This window comes from Littorina saxatilis, unplaced genomic scaffold (assembly GCF_037325665.1).
Source record: "Littorina saxatilis isolate snail1 unplaced genomic scaffold, US_GU_Lsax_2.0 SUPER_4_unloc_1, whole genome shotgun sequence".
Lineage (NCBI taxonomy): Eukaryota > Metazoa > Mollusca > Gastropoda > Littorinimorpha > Littorinidae > Littorina > Littorina saxatilis.
In genome coordinates, this window is record NW_027125696.1 from 250,300 (window position 1) to 256,643 (window position 6,344).

General features: G+C 40.7%; 1 pseudogene; it reads right to left on the reverse strand.

The window, feature by feature from the left end:
- Positions 1 to 3,591: 3,591 nt before the first annotated feature.
- On the reverse strand, positions 3,592 to 6,057 carry LOC138954127 (uncharacterized; annotated as a pseudogene).
- Between the last annotated feature and the right edge of the window lie 287 nt (positions 6,058 to 6,344).

Below are 6,344 nucleotides of genomic sequence, written 5' to 3' on the forward strand. Positions count from 1 at the left end.
CTTAATTGTCCTTCTGTTTGGCTGTCTGCATCTCTGTCTAACTGGCGTTTTGTGACTGTCTGTCTGTCTTTCTTTCCTTTCTCTTTTTATATTTAGTCAAGTTTTGACTAAATATTTTAACGTAGAGGGGGGAATCGAGACGAGGGTCGTGGTGTATGTGTGTGTGTGTGTCTGTCTGTCTGTCTGTGTGTGTGTAGAGCGATTCAGACTAAACTACTAGACCGATCTTTATGAAATTTAACATGAGAGTTCCTGGGTATGAAATCCCCAGACCTGTTTTTCATTTTTTCAATAAATGTCTTTGATGACGTCATATCCGGCTTTTCGTGAAAGTTGAGGCGGCACTGTCACGCTCTCATTTTTCAACCAAATTGGTTGAAATTTTGGTCAAGTAATCTTCGACGAAGGCCGGGGTTTGGTATTGCATTTCAGCTTGGTGGCTTAAAAACTAATGAGTGAGTTTGGTCATTAAAAATCTGAAAATTGTAAAAAAATTATTTTTTTTATAAAACGATCCAAATTTACGTACATCTTATTCTTTATCATTTTCTGATTCCAAAAATATATAAATATGTTATATTTGGATTAAAAACAAGCTCTGAAAATTAAAAATATAAAAACTATTATCAACATTAAATTGTCCAAATCAATTTTAAAAACACCTTCATCTTATTCCTTGTCGGTTTCTGATTCCAAAAACATATAGATATGATATGTTTGGATTAAAAACACGCTCAGAAAGTCAAAACGAAGAGAGGTACAGAAAAGCGTGCTATCCTTCTCAGCGCAAGTACTACCCCGCTCTTCTTGTCAATTTCACTGCCTTTGCCGTGCGCGGTGGACTGACGATGCTACGAGTATACGGTCTTGCTGCGTTGCATTGCGTTCAGTTTCATTCTGTGAGTTCGACAGTTACTTGACTAAATATTGTATTTTCGCCTTACGCGACTTGTTGTTTGTTAGTTTGATTATTTGTTCCTTCAATCCTTTTAGTCTAATTTATGTTTGGCAACAACAATTTTCGTGGAGCAAAAAATCTTAAGTTTGCAAGCCTATACTCTTAAGGGGGCAAAGTTCTTGTTGTTTTTGTCGTTTTCCAAGCAACTTGGTTCAATACGTGCGCTAGAGTCTACGGAACCATCATTATTCCTACCACATCCTGCTTCCTCCTTCCAGGAACGTCTGTAGAATTCAAAAATGTGCCGAAGGAAAACATTAACGGCAAACGTGACTGGCGTCAGTCGCAAGGAAATGACGTCACTGATTTAACGGCTTGCCTGTTAAAAGGCAATATCACCTCTGCCAGGTATTCGCATTCAAGTCACTCACTATCTTGGTTCAAAGTTTTAGTTGTGGTAGTTTTAATTTTTATGGTAGTTCTTCGATCTCGCGGGTCACATAAACCCCCGAGAGACGCGCGAGATCTTAGACGAGAACGCATAGCGAGCGAGCAAAGAACTGAGAGTCTTATATCTTTCAACTTGCTTGCAATCGTTCAGCACTTTTTCTACATCACTGTTACGAAGTGACGACTGATTTATTCGTATTCAAATCACTATCTGGTTTCAAAGTATTTTGTCAGCATCGTTGAACCAAGAAACCTCAGATCGAGCGAGATATTGAACGAGAACGGAGCACGCATAGATCTAAAATGCCTTTATCTTTCCACTCGACGGTCACAGTTAAACAGTTTCTCTGCCAAACAAAACGTATTTCCTACGTCATCAAGACATACCTGTTACAGAGTGAGGACTGATTTATGTTAGTGATATTTGTTTAATATGCATCTAAATTACATCTCACACAGGGCTCTTTCCCTTCGAGTTCGTCAGGTTGCTTCGAAGCTACTGTCTCGAAGTTGGGGAGTCATACATTGTCTGGGTGCACTAAAACTGCAACAAAGTAGTTCAGATAAGTTCTACCACGGACCTTAGTTATTGGGTTCGAGGTTCTACAATAATAAAGTTTAGCAGTTTTTCTGCCAAGCAGTACTCACGGCTTACGTCATCAAAACAGTACCGTTACAAAGTGACGACTGATTTATGTTTGTGGAGTTTTTTTCTCCCCCATCTATACATCTCACAAAAGCTCTTGTCTTTTGGCTTCGTCATTGATTCGAAGCAACTGTCTTTAGAGAAAAAAAGTCCAAGGTTTTCAAGTTAGTGATTCCCGCACAGAGTCTTTGTGCACTAAAACGGCAACAAAAGTAGCACAGGTAAGTTCTACAAAACGAACATGTGCGCGCGATAAAGACACGACAAGCCAACGCACAGCAAAATGTAGGTTAATCTCAGGAATTATTCATGGCCAGTTTTAGAACAGCCCTTCTTACATTTGTTTCCTCGCGAATGTAACGACGTATGTTATCTTTTTTCTTTTCTTTTTCTTTTCTGTGTGTGTGTGGCATGTTCGCAAAGTGAAATGCTCGCATTGTGAATAAGCCGCCGGCTCACGTACATGCTTCATGGAGGTGGGGAGGGGGTGGGGGGGGGGGGGGGGGGGTGGGGGCGTCGGGATGTCCGCATTTAAGAACAAAATGAAGAAAAATTGAAACTTCACGTCCTCCACCTACAAGGGGCGTTCTGAAAGGGCTTAGAATCCAAGGTCCTGGCAATGCCTCATAATATTTACAATGACGTTTGTATAGGCTCCGAGCGATGACGTCACGTTTCTAACCCTAACAGAACGCGTCCGCCATTTTGGGAAGCTTCCGCCTTAGCGTCACTCTCTCCGTCTTTGTGCACTTTTGATTCCGCCGTTCTCGTCAATTATACCACATCTGTATGAAGTGTGTGTGGAGGGGGGAGGGGGGTATTTATAAACAAAACCACTTGATGCCATGAGGACAGAAATTTGGGAAAAAGAATAAAGTCTGCAAACCGCAAACTTAGCACAACTACAATAGAACAGGATGAGTGAGTGATCAGGGTGAATGAGTTAGTTAAACTGTGACTGAATATCTATTGATTGATTGATATTAAAGTGAACATTAGGGGGGAGGGGGGTTAGAAATGCACCATTGTGCACTCGCCTTGATGTAAGGAACATTACTGCAGTCTCCAACAGCTTCAAAGTGGGTTAGACAGGCTCTTGATAAAGACTGAGGCAAAATGTGCAAAATCACACATTGTCTTGTAAGAAGGAAAAATCTTCATTTGTCACCTTTCTGCACTTTTTTGACTTTGAGTGCATAGCCACAATGGTCACAGACAAGATGCATCAAACAGATTTCAAAAAGACCCCAAACTGAACTTATGACTATTTGTAACCCCTCTCTAAACAGCGTGTGTGGTTTGTGTGTGTGGTGTGTGTAAAAGTGGTACAGTTTGTGTCTGTTTTCATAAAAACCTGCCTATGGCTTAATTGGGAAAAAAGTGTGTTTTTCAGAAACCCCAATAGTGCTCAGGTTATAAGCATGCATTTTTTTCACAAAGATTTTTTTGTAATTCATTTGAATACCACTTTTACCAGTGGCATGTTATGAAAACATTCAAAAGAAAATGCACACATACAAAGCTATATACAATGTCATTCACAGCTGCACTGATACCAACACATCCACACAAGTTAAGAGTTCTTCAACATGAACAGAAAATCAGCTTTCAAAATTTATTTTCATTCTTAGTATTATTTACATCAATCCGTTTTACAATACAATACAATAATATACTTTAATGTCCGTACGGAAAATTTGTCTACAACTGATCGCAACACATACACATTACATAAGAATACACATATCAACTAGGCCACATTAAAACAGATGAGTAAAACTATAGATTTCACACACGGAGCACCTTAGCAAATCTTACACTTCACTAATACATCAGGTATTGCACAAGCTCATGACAATATAAAAGAGTGAGAGATGAACCGATAAGAACAAAATGATAAACGAATCCAGCACTAAAATCCCCCCACAAATAAAAGACCTATCTCAACAAGTAGATAAAGAGCATTAGTAAATTTAAAGAGTAGCGTCGTAAGTATTGGTACTGATAAAGATCACATCAATAACACTAAAACAATAGACACCATAATACTATACTAAAACTAGCAACCATACACACACATCCACACACCCCCTCCCACCCCCTCCCACACCGGCATACATACACACACAAATGTTTACAAATTGCATTTGCTTACAAATGCAAATTTATAATTAGTGACTCGCACAGTAAGATTAATTTACCATGAGATTTGTCAACAACTTCAAAGCTTTGCTTTAAAATAAAGGTAGCAACACAGATGTATCGCCGACTCTTGTATCTTATATAGGCCTACTATGGTTTTGTCTACATTCACTACACTGCCTTCGAGTTCAATTCTAACTGACACGTCACTTCCAGGTGAAACATACGACGTGACATTCTTGTCTGCATTGCCTGGAGCTGCCTCATGCTCTGCAGAGTTCACCCTAGGGATTTACCACACTTGGGCTCATGTTGGTCAAGGCGCAACAGACAAACACAATCTTGTCCAAGAATGTCACATCTTCTCCCTCACATGGAAGCAACATGTCAATTGGAATGGTATCTGTTATTATACTGTATTTCCCCCCAAGGTTTCCAATGACTCGCTCGACATGGATGCGCAAGTGCGCAAGTTTCCTTGTTTCTTCTATAGACCTTGCTTCCATCTGACACTTCCCCCGAGTAAATGCTGGTATTTTTACCTCGGCACACATCAAACCGACACTCTCTTTAATATCAAACCCCCTGTCCGCAAGAACCAAGTCACCAGGCAATAGCTTGTCCAGGAAGCCACATTCCTCTGTAATATGACGATCCGTTGTCCTCCCCCCCCCCAACCCTTGGAAATGAAAGAAATCTGCCCGTTAGGTGTAATGCCAATGAGATGTTTGATTGTGTTGTTGTGTTTGTAGTTTGAAAAAGTAGCAGCTTTGGCATACAAATTTGATGGTCTCTCAATAAAAATTTCAAAACAGTCAATGATCACAGCCACTTTGTTCCCAAACGTCTCCACAAACTGATGTGGCATACACGCCCGCAAACACTCGCGTCCTGGCCATGGTACAAATGGTGTCATCTGCGTGTACATAACACTAAGAGTATCCTTGAACCCACTGGCTATCGTAGTTCTGTGGATGCCAAACAAGTACGCAATATGCAACACAGGCAGTTTCAGGCGCAGACGCATAAATACCACAATCAGAAGCTGGAAAGGTGACAGCAAGCGCCCCTGAGGGAGATGAGGGGACAGATAGTTCAGCAGAACTAGAAGAGTCGCATAACTTGGTAAACCAGTATAAAAACGTACTTTCTCGTTGTCTCCTTGAAACGACTCTTCAACGATCTCCCTGCTTGCTAACTTTTTCTTGAGCTCTCTATTCTCTTCCAACAGTCTGTTGATCTCTCCTCTCATCATGTCTCGCTCCTGTTCTAACTGAGTTACCTCCTCTCTCAGCCTGGTGTTTTCCCCATCTTCCATCTCTTCATGATGACTATCATCTTCTGCATGCACGTCACCACCTTCTGCTTCTCCCTTGTCTATCATGACAGCTTCAGTGGCCTCCTGTAGCAGCTGTTTTGTTGCGGCTCTGTTCTTCTGTCGCCCATGACGCCCTGTGTCGGTGGTCTTCATCTCGCTGTGTCCAAGAAGGAGTGAAGGTGCCCAGTCGGGGTCAGTTTCCATCATCTCGTATGATGGCTTACCTGCAAAACAGAAAATAAACTACATGTAGATTAAACCTGTATCTAATTTCATTCTAATGAATAATGAAAGTATTTACAATTTAGAAAGTCTGCAAATTTCTGAAGTCCTCTCTGTACATAGTCTGAAACTGATTCCTGTACTGCACTTCAGTAAAGGCATTTATTTACTGTCACTGTGTCAGTTGTTACTCCTTGCACTGACATGACAATCTGGTCTGTCACATTGTGCACATCAGTACCTAAGTCAGTAGGTGACGAGTGGTTCAGTGTGCACATCTGAGCAACTTTACATGAGAAAACAACAACATTACAATATTATAGTTACAGTGTCATTGATCAAAAAAGCAAAACTGTTCGTACCTGAGTGAAAATGCTGTGAGCAGACTGTTACGGCTGGAATTTACGTGTGTAAGTCTGTGTGTATGTATATCTACTCCTATCAGAAATTGTGCGTGCTACTCTCTGTTTACTATCTAGCCTTCACACACACACACACACAACACTCCAACCAGGCACAAAGACAAGAACACAGTATAGCCCTTTGCCCCTGCACCTCTATTAGAATGTTCAATAACACAACATAAACATATTATTTTACATCCATTCTACAGATCACTTTCGCTCAACATGAAAGTTCTATTTCTGTTAACACACACAGAAATCTAA